This window comes from Manis pentadactyla, chromosome 3, assembly GCF_030020395.1.
Source record: "Manis pentadactyla isolate mManPen7 chromosome 3, mManPen7.hap1, whole genome shotgun sequence".
In the NCBI taxonomy this organism is placed as follows: Eukaryota; Metazoa; Chordata; class Mammalia; order Pholidota; family Manidae; genus Manis; species Manis pentadactyla.
Genome location: NC_080021.1, coordinates 20,050,074 through 20,070,349, shown reverse-complemented (window position 1 = coordinate 20,070,349; position 20,276 = coordinate 20,050,074). Strand labels below are relative to the sequence as shown.

The window sequence follows — 20,276 nt, the reverse complement described above, 5'->3', positions numbered from 1 at the left end:
TCCCTCGTGGTGTTCTTAAGAAGAGAAAAATGCATGTCAGTTTCTCAGCTCACTACCTGGCAGCTGACACACAGTGGCTGCTATGGAAAAGGGCCATGATGGGAACAGCAGCAATGTTAGTGGCACAGGTGTGGTTCTTGGTACATGACAAGAGGGTCTCCCCAGCAGGACATGACCCTGCTCCTGGTCACACCCCACACAACCTTCTGAGCCTTTGCTTTCTATTCAGGTGGCTATATTTAGTCAGAAGTGCACAGGAGAGCCTTCCACACTCACCACACTGCAGGACCACCCCCTTAACCATTAACCAAGCTGGCGCTAGCTAAGCTGGGACACTGACAAAGGTTATCTGTGCGGTTATTGCATCACCTTCTCACCCCTTCGGCACCAGGTGAGCCTTAAGCTGACCCCTAGTGTTCTGGGACCACAGTTGCCCTGCCCTATCTTCTTGCCCCTCCCACACCTACATTACACTCCCAAACCATTGCTTTTACCCTTCCCTGTCCCAGCAACATTTGCACTCGGGGTTCTAGACCTCAGAGTTAATAATAATAGTTCACATGTACTATGTGCTTCCTATGACACATGGATTGGTTTACCTAATCTTCACAACCACCGTGTGAATTGGGTGGAATTATTGGTCGTATTTTACAGGTAAGGCTACTGAGGCTCAGCAAAGTTAAGTAACTTTTCCTGGGTCACACAGCTTATAAATTGCCAAGCTGGTTCCTCATGTGAGGTATGTTTGATCATGGAGCCCAGGCTGATACCTCCATATGATGCTTCCCTGCCTTTCAAAGACTGAATCCACAGGAGTGAGATTACTGAAGAGCCAGCATGGACAGAAAATGTTGGGGGAAGAGTGCTCCTGGCTAATTCTCAGATACCCTTAGAGAGAGCTCTCCCCCACCAGCTTCTCTCTCGACATTGACTTAACACTACCACAGTCCAATTATCCCGGCCACTGTGAATCTTAGAAATGATGTGTCATGTTTTCTAAGACATGCTTTCTGAAAAGACAAAAAACATTTTTAATGTGGCAGCATAGCCTTTATCTCAGCTGTTCCAGCTCGGGAATGTCATCCTTCAGATATACTTGCCCATGTGTGAATTGACATATTTACAAAGTTACTCATTGTTTGTAACAGCAAAAATTTGGAAGCAACCCAAACGTCCATCATTGGGGAATGGTTAAATATATTGTGGAATATGCATATGATAAAGTACTCTGCAACCATAAAAAATCTAAAAAGAACACCTGTCTTCAGGGATATGCAGGAATATGTAGGATATGGAATTGTACAGCACATCACTAAGTAAAAAACAGTGAGACTAGCTGCATATTTTGCTGCCACTTACATCAAATACAGGGAGGGAGGAGAATAAATTCAGGTGTTTTCTTGTATATGCCGAAATGACCTCTAGAAGGATATAACAAGAACTCATGCTGTTGGTCGCTCTCAAAAAGGGATCCGGACAGATGGGAGAGCACCTATACCAAGAGAAATGTATCTATATAAATACACACACATGAATAATCATAAGGAATGTTAACAGTACATTAATAAAGGCACTGGGGCATGGCATCAGAGACCTTGAATTTAATTTTTGTTTCTGACACCTTGGAAAGGCTACTTGATGTTTCTGAATCCAGGTTTCTTCAATTATAAGAAAGGTGAGGTCGGGAGAGATAGTCATAACGACTTCCCAGGGATGTTGAGAGGATTAAGAACCAAAAATCCGTTTGATTATTCACTCTCCAGGTATTTGTCCAGCACTTAGTCCAGGCCAGGCCCTGGGCCCAGTGCGACATATCAACAAGGTGTGTCCAGTAGATATGCTCCCCCATCACCCATCATGCGATTACAGTCCAGCAGAGAAGATAGACATGAAATCAATACACAGCCATGCAGTCGCCTGTTGTCATAAATACTGCAGCAGGAGAGCCAGGCTCTGTGAGAAAGAATACCACTGCAGTTATGAAAGGCCTTTCTGAGACGTGACACTTAAGCTCAGACCCACAGGCATTTGCTTGGCCAAGAGAGGAGGGAGGAACATTGCAGGTGAGAGCCCTTAGCCAGAAATAAACTTGGAGAGTTCAAGGAACCGAAGGACAATCCAAATGGCTGGGGAGCAATTAGCTGCGGGGAGAGCTGGAGGCACGGGGGTGATGAAAACATCCTGAGCCTCCAGGGACATGGGAAGGACCACGCCGTGCCTCGCAGGTGCCATGGGAAGCCACTGGTGTTTCTACCTGAGCCAGGGCAGTGCAGTAGAGCAGAGGGCAGGCGCAGCCAGCCAGCTTCAAGGCTGGGCCCTCCCGCTTCCTGGCTGAGGGCCCTGGGGCAGCCCTGTGCCTCTCCCTGAGGAGGCAACAGTGCCTCCGGGGCACGTGTGAGTTTTAAGCGCATCCCAGGAGGATGTCTCAGCTCCCTGCCCCATTCCTCCTGCACTCAACAGGTGGCTTTGCAGCAGCAGCGGCCATAACAGTCATTGTAACACATTTCTGGAAAACTGTTCTAGAGCGAGGGTGGGCAAACACCTCCTAGTTTTGTGCTCTCCACAAGCTCGGAGTGATTTTAACATTTTTTAATTGATTTAAAAAAACAAATGAAGACTATTTCATGACACGTGAAAATTTTATGAAGCCTATATTTCAGCAGCCAGAAACAAAGTTTCATTGAGATACAGCCACCACCACCCCCATTCATTTACATATCATCTGTGCCTGTTTCTGTGACACAAAAGGGATAATTCAGCAGCTGAAACAGGAATTCATGACCTGCAAAGACTGAGATATTTACTATCTGGCCCTTTGCGAAAAAATTTCACCAACCCCTGCTCTAGAGAATGGATTAGAGAGGTCCAAAGATACAAGGAGGAAGACCAGCAAGGAGGCTCTCAGAGTCTCAGCAAGAGATAATGGCCCAAGGGAAAGGAGATTGTGGAGAAGTGTTTTTGAAAACTAGGAAGGGTTTACAATGTTGGGCCTTTCCAGTATTTCCTATATTGAACATTGTTGTGACTACTTCTATCCATAAGATTTAAGAGGCTTTTGCGGCTCTGACATTAGCCCCAACATTTTATAATTCTGGGATGCTTTATAATAAAGCAGGGGACGATTTCAGACTCCAGGTGACTGACAAGCCAATGGCATCGTAGATATGTAATGCTGGCATTCTCTGAGCACACCCAGCATTGGGGTCTATAAATAGAAGCCAGCGGCCTTCAGAAAGTATTCCTGGGGCTGAGATCATCCCTCCCCTTACACTGTCACGGCAGGCCCCGGGCGAGTGCAAGGTCCACAGCTAGCTCACGTCAGGAAAACATGATGGAGTTTGAGAGTCAGCCAGTTGGCTGCAGATAACACCTGTGCAAAAGGTAAAGCAACCAATATTATCCAATCATGGTAGGTACCATGTACTAGGCTTATCCTATGCCCCAGATGTAACTGTGAGCTCTTTATATGAATTCGTTCATTTAATCCTCACAATCAACATTGCACGGTATCTACTGCCATTATCTCCGTTTTACAGTTGAAGACAAAGAGACACAGAAGGTTAATGTGCTGAAGGCAGTACAACTAGTAAGTGAAAGAGTCAGGATTCCGTTCCAGGAGATAAGGAGTCAAGAGCTCCTGTGCCTCCACCACGCTGCACACCCCCTGTCCTAGCTCTCAGGGAAAAGAGAAGCCTAAGGGTCGTTTAGGTTCCTTTTGTTATTTCCCCTCACAACTCCAGGGGATTGAAACATGTGTCTACAAGACAGCGTTTATTATGTAACAATCAATTCATTGTTTTCTTGAAGTCATGTGTGGCTATCAGTCCTTGTTTATCAGCAGGCAGTGCCTACACCCCCTCCACACACGCATACAAACACAAGAGTGCACTCTCATCAAGGATGAAACAGGATTTCCAATGGGCTTTTTTATAACCTGCAGGTATCTCTCAAAGCACCTAGATCACAGCATGAGCCTTAGACAGGGGGCCACCACCCAGATACATAGCTCAGGCCCTGTCCAGCAATCCCCAACTTATCACCAGGTCATCTTTTCCACTTAAAACCCAACCAAGTGGTGTGGGCATGATTATCTGATTAAGAAACAGTAGTTAAATATACTGTCTATAACTATAATAATTACAATTGCCATTCTTAAGTGCTAAATGCCTTCAATTTCATCCTCTCCATAGCCTGTGGATTGAGTAATTTGGAGGGCATTGTTACCCCTATCTTTCACAAAGGGAACAGAGGGTTAAAGAGTTGTTCTCACCACAAGAACCTCAGAGAAAACATCTGAATCAGTGTGCACACTCAGGAATGCCTGGCTCTAAACCCTGCTCCTAACTGCAAGGCCTGTGGCCACATATTTCTTATTAATTCCTTGAAGATATTAATAAGGAGTATCCTAGAAGCAGCTCAGTTCAGCAGATATTTATTGGACACATACTATGTGCCCAGTACTGTAGTAAGCTTTGAAGATTCAATGAGACAGAAATGGTCCCTGCATAATGGAATTTAGAATTCAGTGAAGACAACTGCAGAATTTATGCATTCAACAAATATTTGTTGAGAGTCTATATGCCAGAGCTAGACACAATTCTCGGTGTTTGGGGACACAGCAATGAACAAAAACGGCAGGATGCTGTCCTCATAATATTAGGACATTTCAAAAGAATCTAATTGAGCATCTCAGTCAGGCAGTGTATCAACGGGAAGAGAAACAAGAATTTGGCCCCTGCTGGGATGTGCCTTCCCAGCCCTTGTCCATGGGAAATCTGAGGGGGCTGTCACCCACCCTACCACTTCCCAGAGACACAGCCCCAGAGTGGGTCAGAGAGAAGCTGGCGAAGTCTGTAGCACTGTGTGGCTAATCCCCAGTGTGTGAGTCCCTTGGAGCCCTCCAATTAGCCTAAGGGGTGTCACAAAGTTCTCCTAAGTGCTCCAGAGGAGATGAATGCTAACCTCCTTTCATTTAAAAACTAACTATGTGGGTATGCAACATTCCGTCATGGGTGGGGTTGTGGAGCAGAAGGGGTGTTAAAGAGAATGTCGTGATGTTAAATGTCTGCTATGAAATGTTTGGAAATAAAAGAGGTGCTTTTGAGGGAGTGCCTCAGAATGGGAGGGAGGAAGGGCATGGTTGGAAATTTTCAAACAAACCAACAAGAGGTTTCATGTCTACAGTGTGCAGAGGATGAACCACCAGCACACTACACAAAGCTCACGGCATCTGTGAAAGTCTCCATAACTGGCCCACAGCCAGGAGGACACACATAATGCGTCAGTGTATATAGGTGGCACGTTGAATTTACAAGCCACAGTAACCATGTCCTTCAGTCTGGGATTGAGACCTCAGAGGACCCCCTGACTAAATGCTGGTCCTGGGTGTGCTGAGCCAGCATGGCCACTCTCTTGCCAAGGGGCACGTGTGCACAGTCACAGAAAGTTTCCTCTTTAGAGTGAGTCAGTTTGGAGAAAAGTACTCAGTAAATAAAAAAGCAGGTGGTCCTGCCATGGCATACTCAGGATGGTGCTATATAAATCGTTGAAGTTTGGAAATCTTGATTGACCCATCACCATCTTTCCTGAATTTGAGATGGAGAAACTGAGGCCCAGGACACCCAGCAGGACAGTTCTCCTGACCCTGTCATCAGTGCTCCCTTCACATCTCTCTCATGCCCAAAGTTTCGAATTCACGAAAGACGTGGGAGATTCAAGCTTGGAAGGTGAGCTCAGAAGCTCTATGTCAGCGAGGGCAGACAGAAATGTTTCCTTTATTTCTCAAAAGGGAAATGAATCAAGACCCTTTCAGGATCCAAGTTACATCAAAGGCATGCCTTCCCATCAGGACATCCCTACAGAGCCCCATCCCCTTCATGAGAGCAGCTGAGCACCACACGGGGTCAGGGAAGGCCAAGAAGGGACCCAGGACTCTCGCCACCACTGGTCTCAGTGTAGACCATGGAAAAGCCTGGACACCCGCGTTCACCCAGCAATATGAACTGTCTCTCCCCTCCCCACTAGGGTGGCATCAGAGAAGTAGTGGAACATCAAGACTTCCAACATAGCCCATTGATAACAAGGCCATCCCATCATGGTATCAACAGAGACCATATAGGCCCCAGAACGCCTTCCCTTGGCCAACAGCAAGGAGGAACTCGCCCCTTTCCAGGTAGAAGGACCCTGGACCTCTACCCCCAAGCTGGCAGTAACACAACAGACCCCTCTCCCTTCCCCTGCCAGAGTGATGTCGGGGAAAGCCAGCTAAAACAAAAGATTTAAGGAAGACCCAGAGTCTCAAAACAATATCAAAATGTCCACGATTCAGCCAAAAAATCACTAGTCATACTAAGGACCAGGAAGATCTGGCACAGAATGAAAAAGGCCAATCAATAAATGCCAATACCAACATGACAGAATTATGTTGGAATTAATCCGACAAAGATTTTAAAGCAGCCATGATAAAAATGCCTCAGAGAGCGAATATGAACATGCTTCAACCAAATGAAAATACAGAAGGCCTCAGCAAGGAGATAGAAAATCTCAAGAAAGCAATTAAAAATTTAAAGGAAAACCAACAGGAAATTTTAGACCTGAAAAATACAATATCCAGATAAAAGCCTCAGTGGATGGACGCAATAGCATAATGGAAGGGACAGTGGAAAGAAAGGATGAATTCAGAGACAGAACAACTGAGATCACCCAGTCTGAACAACAGGAAAAACAGACTGAAAAAATAAAAAATGAGCAGAGCCTCAGGGAACTGTGAGACCATAACAAAACATGCAACATTTGTGTCATTGGAGTCCCAGGAGGGGAGAAAGAGGATTAGGGTGAAAGGTTTCTCAAAGAAAAACATGGTTGAAAAACATCCCAAATTTTTCAAGAGACAGAAACCTACAGATTAAGAAGCCAAGTGAACCCCAACCAGGGTAATCGTATATGCACCAAATAACAGAGCTGAAAAACCTGGGAAGCAAAAACTGATAGAGAAGATAGGAGAACTAGACAAATCCACAATTACAGTTGGAGATTTCAATACCCTTCTCTCACCGATTGATAAAACAGTCAGACAAAAAAATTAGTAAGGATATAGAATGCAAAAACACCATCAGCCAATAGGATCTAATGGACATTACAGAACATTCCACCCGATGACACTTTCTTCTCAAGTGTCCATGGAACATATGCCAAGATTTACCAACCACTAGGCCATAAAACAAATCTCAACAAACTTAAAAGAATGGAAATTATATGCAGTGTATTCTGCAAACACAATAGACTCAAACTAGGAATCAATTACAGTGAGATAACAGAAAAATCTCCAAACATTTGAAAATTAAATACTGAACTGCACCGAAATTTAAAATTTGGCTCTGTGAAAAAGTATGTCAAAAGTATAAAAAAGCAAGCTACAAAATTGGAGAAAATATTTCCAAACCACATATCCAACCAAGGACTTCTCAAAACTCAACATATAAAAACAATCCAATTAGAAAATGGGCAAGAGACATGATGAGACATTTCACCCAAGAGGAGATACAGATGGCAAATATGCACATAAAAAGATGTCTGCAATTAAAACTGGTCCAACACCAAATGCAATGGCATATTTTTTCCCTACATATATGTATAACAATAACATATTATACACAGCAGTAATAGTACTATAACTTCATTCGGGTACCTGGACCCGATTCCAATGTGTGTAAGTAAGTATGTGGGAGGGGGTCTTCCCACACATACTTAAACCAAGCAATTCACGAACACCATCAGGGTGTTGGAGAACTCAACTCAGTTCTGATGCTATCTGCCCAGGACAGCACCAGATGCCCAGGTTAAGGGCTCTGTCCTACAAGACTGCCCTCCACCCACCACTCCAGAAGTCGGTTCAAGGCCCAGTTCCCTGTGCTTCTGACCTACTGACTACAGATTGGAGGTTCCCACAACCTCCCCCTTAAGTTCGATTAACTTGCTACAGTGAATAAAAGAACTCAGGAAAACCACTAACGTTTCCCAGTTTAATAAAGGATACCATAAAAGATACAGGTTAACAGCCAGATGAAGAGAGACACAGGGCAAGGTCCCAAATGAAAGAGCCTCTATCCTCGTGGAGCTTGGGGCCTGGTTCGGTGGCAAGTGGAGGCGTTCTGGCTCCCCAAGCATAGAAGCTCCCTCTGAACAAGAAGCAGGATGCAACTGAGCAGAGCAGGCAGAGCAGAGAGCAAGCAAGTAGTGGTACGCTCTTCTCTGGGAATTTTGCAGGGCTTCATTGCACAGTCATGATTGACTAAATTATAGGCCATTGGCTGATTGAACCTCTAGTCCCCGCCCTTGGGTGAGGGTCCAAAAGTCTCTCATTAACATGACAAAACACCCATTTCACCTTTAAGGCTCTGAAGTGTTTTCTGGAACTGTGGATGAAGACCAAATATACCTGGGAAATGTATATTTGGTCATATAAGTGACCAAATACGTATTTCTTATAACTCATTATATCACAATGTCCAACATCAGTAGCCCTTAGGGAAATGCAGATTAAAGCCACAATGAGATGACACTCATTTACCACTTATCCAAAATGGTAAAAAAAAAAAATATTTACAACACCAAATGCTGATGAGGTTGCAGAGAAACTAGATCACTCTTACATTGCTGGTGGAAATGTAAAATGATACAGCCACTGGAGAAAACAGTTTGGCAGTTTCTTACAAAACTAAAATGCCCTGATCATATGACTCAGCAACCACACTCCTGAGCCTTTCTCCCAGATAAATAGTCTTAGGTTTACAGAAAACCTGTACACAACTGTTTGTAGCATCTTTATTCATACTATTCAGAAACAGGAAAACATCCAGATGTCCTTCAACGTGTAAATGGTTAAACAAACTGCAGTATACCCATATCAAAGAATACTACCAAGAACAAAAACAAATGATTGATACGCGCAACAACCTAGAAGAATCTCCAAAGAATTATATTTTCCAGAGTGGGAAAAAAACAGTCCTAAAAGATCCCATACTGTATGATTCCATTCATTTAAAATTCCTAAAATGACAAAATTAGAGGAGTGGTTAACAGATTGATGGCTACAAAGGAAGATAAGTGGATTGGATATAAAATGTGATGGTCCTCAGTCTGTGAATCTATAATTAACTCATAATTTAAAAATCTTAATTAAAAAAATAACCACAACATAAAAAATAAACTTCAAATTTCATACAACTAAAAAAAAAGACTTAAAAAGTATATGTGGAATCCAAATAAAGGCTATACTAATATTGTACCAACATCAACTTCCCCATTTTAAAAAATGTACTAGGGTTATGTAAGCCATTATCATTGGGTGAAGCTGGGGGAAGCATATATGGGATCTTTCTGTACTATTTTTGCAACTTCTTGGGAATCTTAAACTATTGTAAAATAAAAAGTTAAAATATTTAAAAACCACATAATATTCTAATTTTCTTACCTTCAATCAATTCTTGAGAAACCACAGACAAATCCCAGTCCTGCTGTCTGGGTGTCTGCATAACCCCCATATAGATATTTGCTCTACTCTGGAAAGAACATACTCTTGAAGTGCAGATCAGTTGTAAATCAGAAATCTCAACTCGGATGTGCAAGACTTACAACTTTCTTTAATTTTTTTATAATGCAATTTCATTTGTATTTTGAGCTCTCATTCAGCCTATGTAGTAGAAATAGCCTTAGGCAATTTGGCCCCTGCCCCTTGCTCCCTTCCCTGGGGAGACAGCCCAAGTTTCAGGAGACTTATGTAGAGCCTGATATCAATGTGGGACGCAGAGGGGGTAGGGGAAAAGCACCCTCTTATCTTCAGCATCATCTGTCCACACTGCCATCCTGTGGGAATCCATAATCACATCATCCCTCAGTCACTGGTGCGCCCAGGTGCCTGCAGAGACATTCCTGAGCCCCACCTGTAAGGCCTCTTGCACAGGCAGCACCCAATGATGACACCTGAATTCACTCCCTGTGTCTGCTGTAACAGATCACCACAAGCCTAGGGGCTTAAAACAATACAAACACATTGTCTTACAGTTCTGGAGGGTAGCAGCCTAAAAAGGGAGTTATGGGGTGTTGGCCAGGCTACTCCAGGGGAGAGTCTGTCTTCTTGCCTTGTCCCCTCCCACAGCTGGCCTGCATTCCTTGGCTTGTGGCCACATCACTCTGACCTTTTGCTGCGTCACATCTCTGACTCCAACCCTTCACCTCCCTCTTATACAGACCCTTGTTTACATTAGGCCCACCCCATATTTCAGGATAATCCCCCATCCCAAGATCCTTAATTACATCTACAAAGTATCTTTTGCCACCTAAGTTAACATAAGCACCATTCCCGGCAATGAGGATATGGATGTCTTGACAGGTGGAGGAGGCATTTTTCTGCCTACCCTGCACCACCCTTGGCACTCAGGGTTGTCCCACACCTACCCACCACACTGGTTACTATTGCTGCATCACAAACCATCCCCAACTTGGGATATGAAATGATCCTTTTATTATGTCCACTGATTCTGTGGCTCAGGAATGCAGACAGAACACAGTGGGGATGGCTCATCACTGCTCTCTGATTTCTGGAGCATCGGCTGGTAAGACCAGTACCTGGAAGTGACTCAACAGCTGAGGCTGGAATCACCCGGGGGTGTCATCACCCCCATGTCTGGTGGTCGATGCTGGCTGTCACCTGGGACCTCAGCAGGGGCTGTAGCCTGGAGCAGCTCCCTGGGGACTCTCCGTCTGTGAAGCAGTGGCCTCACAGCCCAGCAGCCTCAGGGAAGCCACTCATCTCACACAGTGGCTCATCTCCAAAACCCATGGGCAAGGTAGACACTCGCTTGGTTTTTGCAAGCTGGCATCAGAAATCACATAGAATCATTTCGGCCATGTACTGTTGACTGAAGTATCACAGCCCATCCAAGTTCAAGCAGAGGGGCACTGAGCTCACTTTCCTGAACAGCAGTGGGATGGGAGGCAGTCTTGTGTCCATCTGCCACACCAATCAGCCACCTCTAGCGGAGTCTCTACCCAGGTATGGCGCAGGGGCCCTGAGCTTGGACCTCACAGACCTCCTCAGGGTTCACCCGGCAGGAACCTGAGTTGCTCTCATCACGCCCCCTTCCTCCCTGAAGCCAAAGGAATCTGTTCCTAGTTGGGGGAGGGGGGTGGGGTGTCTCTCCATCATGTTCTCCCTAAAATGTACTCTCCATGTCCTAACTTCTTTCATTCCTCCTGGGGATTCATATTTTTTAAACTAGAAAGCTAGGAATTGGCTCCAAAATACAATTTCTGCCTCACTCATTTCTTCTCTGAAGCCAAATCATTAAAAGGTCTATCCTTACTTAAAGGGGGTGGAGGGGAAGGTCAGAGAATACAAGGAAATGGAGGGAGGCAAGGCTATCAGGAAACATTTCCAAAAATGTTATCTTGTCACAGCAATAAATCTCACAACAGCTTGTATCTCCTGTTGGGGGTTTCAAAAGATCCCCCCTAAAATTGTACCCATTTTCCCTACCCAGGTTTAGAACAAGTTGGCAAATAAAATAAAGAGTATATAGGGGGCCCAAAACTGACAGAAGGCAGGGATCATAGGTCTGTGCTATGGCTGAATGTCTCCTCAAAATCCGTATGTGATGGCATTTGGCGTGGAGCCTTTGACAGGTAATTAGGGGTTGATGAGGTTATGAGGGTGAGGCCCTCATGAGGGATTAGTTGCCCTTATAGGAGAGGAAGAGATACCTACTCCCCACCCACAAGGTGAGCACACAGTGAGATCGGAGGCTGTCCACACACCAAAGGAAAGAGGCCTTAGAATGAAACTTATGTTGCTGGCACTTGAATCTTAGACTTTCCAGTCTCCAGAACTCTAAGAAACAAATATCTGTTATTTAAGCCCCCCAGTCTGTGGTATTTTGTTATCATAATTGGAACAAACTAAGATAGTCTGTCAGTCATGTGAGCTGCACATCCTGAACCCAGAATGAAGCCGACATACCACACAGCTGCCCTCAACCACAGTAAGACCAGAACAAAGGAGACGCTGGCTCTCAGGAGAAGCACCCCTGAGAAGAAGGGGAGAGCCAACCCAAACATTTCCACAGGCATAAAGAGGCAGATGCATCCTCACAGAAAACCCCTCATCATGGAAATCAGGAATGGGGAAAGGCATTCCCTTCAAATATCATTTATGAACAAATGATGCAGGCTTCCTTTCACTTCTTCATTCAGCACTTATTCAGCATCTATCCTTTATCAGTCTTCTATTGCTGTGTAAGAAATTACCATAAACTGAGCAACATAAGACAATGCAAATTCATTATTTCTCAGTTTGCAGGTCAGAAGTCTAGGCACGGTACAACTGGATGTTCTGCTCAGGAGATCAGGCCTATTGAGATAATCTTCATCATCTCTGGATTTTTAAGGTCAGCTGATTTGAAACTTTAATTACGTTTGCAAAATCCTTTCACAGCAGTACCTAGGTTAGTGTCTGCCAGGGACCGGGAATCTTGGGGTCCAGCTTAGAATTCTATGAACCACGTACTCCATATTAGGCAAGAAATGAGGCCACAGAGATGACTGTCAAAATACCCATCAGAAGGGACTTAGAGTTAACAGATTTGGCAAACACAAAGAAGTAGCTAGATTACAGAGCAATAGTTGCTAATTCAAGGAAAGAGCTATATTCTGTAGGACTTCAGAGGAGGCAGAATTAACTCTCTTGGAAAAAGTGCAGGAAGGCCTCCAAAAGGAAGTGACGTTTGATCTGAGTCTTATAGCACAGAGAGAAGCCATTCCAGGCAGAGGGTAGACCATTTACAAAATGGAAAAGACCATAGCAAATGGAGGGGGTGACAAGCAAGCCAGGGATGTTGCATCTTAGAGGACAAGGTTAGAAGAAGCAGAAGACTGGGCTGGAAAAGTTGGTAGGGACCAGGTTCTATGAGATAACCCATCCCATCCTAAAGAAATGGAAAGCAAAAATGATGGTAAGCAGATAAGAAAGAAACAAATCCTACCATTTGCAACAACAGGGATGGAGCTGGAGGACATTATGCTTAGTGAAATAATCCAGGTGGAGAAAGACAAGTGCCAAATGATTCCCCTCATTTGCAGAGTATAATAACGAAGCAAAACTGAAGGAACAAAATAGCAGCAGACTCAGAGACTCCAAGAAGGAACTAGTGGTTACCAAAGGGGAGGGGTGTGGGAGGGCAGGTGGGGAGGGAGGGAGAAGGGGACTGAGGGGTATTATGTTTAGTACATGGTGTGGGGGATCACGGGGAGAACAGTGTATCACAGAGAAAGCACATAGTGGATCTGTGGCATCTTGCTGCACTGATGGACAGTGACTGCATTGGGGTATGGGTGGGGACTTGATAATATGGGTAAATGTAGTAACCATATTGTTTTTTTCATGTGAAATCTTCATAAGAGTGTATATCAATAATACCTTAATTTTTAAAAAATGATGGTAAGCAGAGAAATGACCAGGCAAGACTGGGATTTGGTGACAGCAGGGATAGTGAGGGTAGAAATTGGAGGGAAATGAGTTAGTTGGTGTTTACAGCATTTCAATTCCTCAAACTAACCCTGTGCTTTTAGAGGGAGCAGTATTAAAGCTGATTCAACTGTGCAAGGCAGAGAGGGGTCAGCAGTATGAGATATGTACCACTGGTAACTTGTGGGGTACATGAGATGGTTTGAAATGACACATGGGCCCATCAGTAAGCAGCTCTGACTCAGAGAGAAAGTTATTCCTTTCAATTCTCTTCCCATCTTTTTAATTAGCTCAAGAAAAAGTTTCTCAGTTTCATGGTAAACTGTCTTTCACACCTTTCTAACACCCTCATCCTCAGGCCCCACTTTCTGCAAATAACAGTAGCTAGCTAGCTAAATAGCACACAGCCTTTTTCCATGCATTATTTTTATTGTTAACATTCATTTGTTATTATCAGTATTGGCTTTTCTTTATCCACTATGATAAAAAGCTTTATTATTATTATATTACTATTCACATTTTTATTGTGAATCAATGTAAATAAAAATGTTAAATAAGTAATACTGCAGGTAGTACATATGCCACTGGGGCAAAAGTTGTAAAGGTCGTTTGCAAATGAATTAATTTGGGCCATACTGATGTAATAGGAAGCAGGCAGGATTTTGCAGCCAGTCAAACTTGGGTTCAAGTCTTGATTCTATCATATCAACTGGAAGGCCCGTGGATAATTCATAAACCTCTATGAGCCTCAGCTTCCTCCTATAAATTAAGGAGATGATATACGTACTCAGAATGTTATGAAGAATAAATGAGACAAAAATTTAAGAAGCATCTTCTAAGTTGCCTTGTACACAGTAGGCACTCAAGTTCCCTTCACAGAGTATATCTCTTAAGAATGAAAACCTCAGTTTTTAGCAATCCCAAATAGCAACTTAACTCTAGCACCTACTGAGTGTCTATCTGTGCTTGGTAAATATCACCTAAAAGTATTCATCTGCTTAGGATCTAGGACTTGTGGTCAGGAGGCCATTCTTAGGATGAATCCAGGTATTTTGTGGGAAACAATTTGACGCAGAATGGCCAGCCCAGGCATCAGGGACGAGGCCCCCTAACCCTTTGTCCTGGCCTTTTCTATAATATCAGAATACTACATCCTGTAGAAATCAGTTGGAAGAACTGAAATATTCTGACATATGTGTGAATAAAGACTCATAAAAAACACCTCGCATTTCAGTTATCTATTGCTGTGTAACAAGCCACCCCCAAACTTAGTAGTGTTTAACAACTCCCATTGTATTATCACCTCTCATTCTTTATTATCTTCTGTGGGTTGACAGGGTTACACTGGGTGGTTCTTCTGTTCTATGTGACATCAACTAGGGCTGTCACCAACTGAAGGGTCATCAGTTAGCCTGGAGCTTCCAAGACGGCTCACTTACATGGCTGAAGTCTGACTGGGTGTCCACCAGAAATCAGCGAGGGCTGTTTCTGCTTTCCTCCTTGTGGCTTCTCCATGAAACTTGGGCTTCTAACAGCTTGGCAGCAACATTTCAAGAGGATAGAAACAGAAACTGCCAGTCTCTTAAGGCTTGGGTTCATATGTCTCAGAATATCACTTCCATTGCATCCAAACAGGCACAGGACTAGTCCAGATTCACAGGGAGGAAAATAAACTCTACCCCTCAATGGTGAAGTATGTTTCATATACAGAAGGAAAGGCTAGATAGCATCCACCTTGGGAAGCTATGTACTACACCTCCTAAAGCTTTCACTTTTTGAAAGGGTTTCACTCTAGAATCATGTTTGTATTTCAACAGCAAAATTTACCTAGGAACTTATTCTACGGAAATAATCATGGATGAGTCAAAGGATTTGATACAAGGTTGTCCAATGGGAAAGAAAAAGGAAACTACCTAATATTCAACAGTCAGGGATGAAGTACATGCAATGGGATTTGAGGACAGTGTTTTGAGCATCCATACCCTGGAACCGGACAGATTTAGGTTTAAATCCCAATTCCACCACTTAATAGCTGGGCCATGTTGAACAAGTTATTTAATTAAGCCTTTAGATCTCCGTTGCCATATCTGTAAAGTGAAGATAAAAGATGGATTGTTGTGAAATAGCAGCAGAGTCACAGGCTCCAAGAAGGGACTAGTGATTACCAAAGGGGAGGGGTGGGAGAGAGTGGGTGGGGAGGGAGGGAGAAGGGGTTTGTGGGGCACCAATGATTGGTGCACATGGTGTGTGTGGGGTCACGGGGAAGACAGTGTAGCTCAGAGAAGACAAATAGGGACTCTGTGGCATCTTACTACACTGATGGACCTGATGGTGACTGCAAATGGGGTATAGGAGGAGACTCAATAATAAGGGTGAATGTAATAACTACATTGTTTTTCTTGTGTAACCTTCATAAGAGTGTATATCAATGATACCTTAATAAAAAAAGATGGATTGTTGTGATAATTCAATAAGATGATATATGGCAAAGGCTCAGCACATAGTGAATAATCAGCAATTGTGAACTGCTACTGTTACTTGCAGTAGTTATTAATGCTGCTATTTTAATGCAAATATTTTCTTTCCATTCCCAGGCACATAACACTTCCATGGCTCCTTGTGGGTGTCCTTGTGATTAAATCTAACCAATGAGTTTTAAATGAACATGACACGTATTATTTCCTGGCTAAGCATTTACTTGTCTGTACATGAGCTTCTCCCTCTGGCACAATAATTGATAAACTCTTATGAATGTGGTGACTGCTTTGTCAGCCAGAGATCTGGACTGACTAGATAATCAGAGCCTCCTTGCTGACCCTTTCATGGACATGTAGCAAGAACAAGAAATAAAGTGGTTTTGAGCTACTAAGATATGGGGGTTATTTTTTATTGCAGCATATGTAAGCCTAGCCTGACTAAAACAATGCTGTTTTTGTTGTTAATCACCCTTGCAAATAACAACATTATTATACTGTAACATAATTATATATTATTGTACATATTTGTTGTTTTATATATTATATAATAATATATATTAATAAATGTGGAATATAAAACAAAGCATTTAAATTCTTAATGATGAGAAAAAACAGGAGTCACATAGGAGGGCCACTTTTGCTATTGAAGCTTCACTATACATAGAGCCACTTAAAATATTTTTATGCTTCCCACCAGGTTCCCCTCATCACTCATCCAAATATCAGCTCACCAAAAAGATTTCTTTCTAACTTTTTACCAAGCTTTATTCATGTTCATGGAATTTATCACCACCTAATAGATTATATATTTACTTATTATCTAGGTCTAATATAAGTTTTATAATCCAGGCCCTAGAACAGTGTGTGAAACAAAGTAGACAATTTTAAAAAATTAATGTAGGCACACATATACAGCAAAATTTTCACAGTGCTGTCTTCTGGGTGGTAAAATTGAGTGACATCTGTCAATCCATTTATCTAATATATTTATTTTTGCTTATGCAATATATATTTTCAACAGATAACTTTTGTCTAAGTGAATTTTCCAAATTTTCAACAATGAATTGGTATTATTTTCATATGAGAAATGATAATAATAGGTAAAATTTACTGAGCACTCATTGTGGCTCAAGCACTAAAGCTCAGTGCTTTACATGAATTATCTCAACATCCCTGGGAGCTGGGTAAAATCATTACCCACATTTAGTATTCATAGATAAGGATACTAAAGTTTGGAGAGGTTAAATGAACACTGGAGCTAGAATTCAAATCCCAGGGCCTCTGTGCTATAGCCAGCACATAACTAACTAGATGAGTGCACATATCATGTGCATATATAAGCTCACTATAAAGAATAAAGAAGCACATTGGCACATGTTGTCTCATTGGAGGCTACAAAAATCTTATAAAGAAAGCCAACAGGCATTATTATCCCCATTTCACAGGCATGGGCTTGTACGACCATGTCTTGCCATCTGCTCTCTACCATGCCCAGGCAACAGGTGCAGACTCTTTCCTCCCCACAATATTTGGCTGTGCAGATCTTTCTTAGTGTCTTTGTATACTGACTGAAGACACAGTTCTGTTTCTCTCTGGCAGGCTTGAGGATTTGTTTTTTATAAGCAGACCTGCAGGAGAATTAATACAAGCCAGAAGTCAGGAGACTTGGGTTCTAGTCTTAGCACTGCCACCAACTGAGAGCCTCCGTTTTCCCACCTGTAAAATGAGCTGATGAGAGGAACAGATCCCTAAGGGCCAATGCAGAGCTAACATTTCTCATGCTGGGACTCCAGATGTGGACTGACTGGCCATGCACTTCGCCACCAGCCATAAAGGCCATGCACCATTTAGGTAGAAGCCTTGACCATAGGAAATGAAACTCTTAGTCAAGATCATTCTAGGTGAACAGAAATAGTGTATGCTCTTGAACAGCACTGGCTCCCTATTACTGGATGTGCCCTGACAAGCTGTGCACTTCATTCATTCATTTATTCAGCGATCACTTATTGGGTACCTATGATACACCAGGCAGATTTAAGCAGGGTGATACAGCAGTGAACAAAACAAAAGTACCTGCTACTGGAACCTTACATTCCAGTAGGAAGACAACAAATAAATGACTAAGTACAAATAAAAGAGAGAAATAAGACAAAAAGATGTGTCAAGTGATAATTCTCCAGGGTTTTGCAAAAAAGAGGGACAATGTCTGATAGGGGGCACATTTAGTCCCCTTCAGGAACAACAGCAAATGATGAAGAAGGGGCATAGAAATAGCATTGGCCTTGCAATTACAAGACCTGGATTTAAATCATGGTTCTGAATTTAGGCTGTGAACTTGAAAACTACCATGTACCGTATATAATTACGGTAACCTCCATAAGCTTTAGTAACCTCCTCTGTAAAATGGGGATAATAGTACCCACTGTGCTTACCTTACAGAGATGATAAAGGATCAAACCAGACTGTGAAACAAGTAAGATCTGAGTTTTCTCCATTTCATAAACTTACTATCCTAGGCTCCAAGTAGGTTCAAGTTGCAACTAAGTCGAGCTCCTGCTATAAACTTAAAACATCAAGTCCCAGCTCGGATCCTACCACTGCCATAGGATTTCTCTCAAGGCACGACACTTTATATCAAACCACAGGGTGAGAAGATGCAGACAGACGTGGAAGGAAACAGCATCTGCCTAGCATGTTTCCTTTTGTCCTTCCCCTTTGCAGGTATTCACAAAAGCAATCTAAGTGTTCCAAAAGGTCACACGCTGTCTCACTTTTCCATAAGTCATTTCAGTAGGCTGTTCCGTGCTGTAGTTGATGAATTGATATCTGATAGTTTTCATTTCTCTTAAAAGTGATATAATGGAAAATTTAAATAAATGTAACACATAGAAGGATATATACCAATATTATAACCAGGGCCTGGTTGGACAGCTGGTAATTGTTTTCTTTTTCTTGCTTGTTTCTCTGTACTTTGTGCTTTCTTTTTTCATTTGTTAAAAAATACTTATCTAGCTGAAAGGGGTGACCTGCGATTCGCATCTCAATTCCAAGTCTTTGCTGCTCCTGCCACATTTCCTCTGAGTTTATAAGCCAGGGTGGATTTGTTATCATTTGATTAGGGACTCCTCAAGGGTAATGCTGTTTTTATTTCTTCTCCTTCTGCCATTTCTGAATTTTCAATATCTCCCAGCCAGACCTCATTCACACCAAGTTATGACAGAAGCTGCTTTCTCCCCACTAGGCCTCTACAAATCACCATGATGGACTTTTGTCCTGCCTTGATTTTGAAGCCACCAGACAAAGAGCTGAATCCAGGTTCTACTACTTGCTGGCAAGCTGAGTCTGGAGAGGCTCCTTAACCTCCCTGAATTCCATTTTTATCATCTATAATATGAGGCTAGCAATACTCTCAGGGTAGGTGGTTGTAAGGATTTGACAAGATAAGGCATAGGAAGTGCTGACATGGTGCCTGGCACTTAGTAGGACCACAAAAAACAGTAGGACTACTACTGTTAGTAAAAGTAGTCTTGGGAAGCCCTAGAGGCTATTCTAGGCTGGAGGTGGAACTTAGGTTAAGAAAAGGTAGGATTATAAAATCATTTAGAACTCTGGCTCTGGCCTTTAATGAACCAGGTTTAAATCCTTGTTCCCTCTATCTGCCCTGGGCATGTTACTACATTTGTCTGAGCGTTGGAGTCTTCATCTGTAAAAATGGGAATAATAATAAAACTTACCTTAACGGTGGCTCTCAAAATGTGACCATGGAACCTAGAGGTCTCCAAGACCCTTTCAAGGGATCCTCAAGGTCAAAACTACTTTCATAATGGGGCCGCAATATTACTTGCCCTTTCCACTCCCATTCTTTCACAAGTATACAGTCGTTTCCCATACATGTGTGACAGGTAATGGTGTCATTGCTCTGATGGCTAATGCAAGGTGTGTTTGTAAATTCCTGTGTTTTAAGTTAATTTCTAATGTGGCAAATATCAACATGTACATAATTCACTTACACAAAAGCTATTTGGGGTCCTCAATAATTTTAACAGTTTAAAGAGGACCTGAAACAAAACATTTCGAGACACCCGATAGGGTTGCTGTAATGACTAAGCAGCACCTGGCATATACATACAAAGCACTCAATAAACATTACCGTTATAATTACTGAATTCAAAGCTCCTGAATCGTATCAGGTTAAGGGTCTGCCTCGTTCACCAACACATAAACCAAACTGAAATCATGTTTTATTCCCTGCTATTTGTTTATATAGTGAGAGTTCAGTC

At 42.7% G+C, this 20,276-nt stretch overlaps 1 long non-coding RNA gene across 1 annotated transcript in view; it reads right to left on the bottom strand.

Moving 5' to 3' along the window:
* LOC118932223 (uncharacterized) overlaps positions 1-20,276 on the bottom strand; it is a 40,159-nt gene that overhangs the window by 18,772 nt on the left and 1,111 nt on the right. The window lies entirely within an intron of this gene.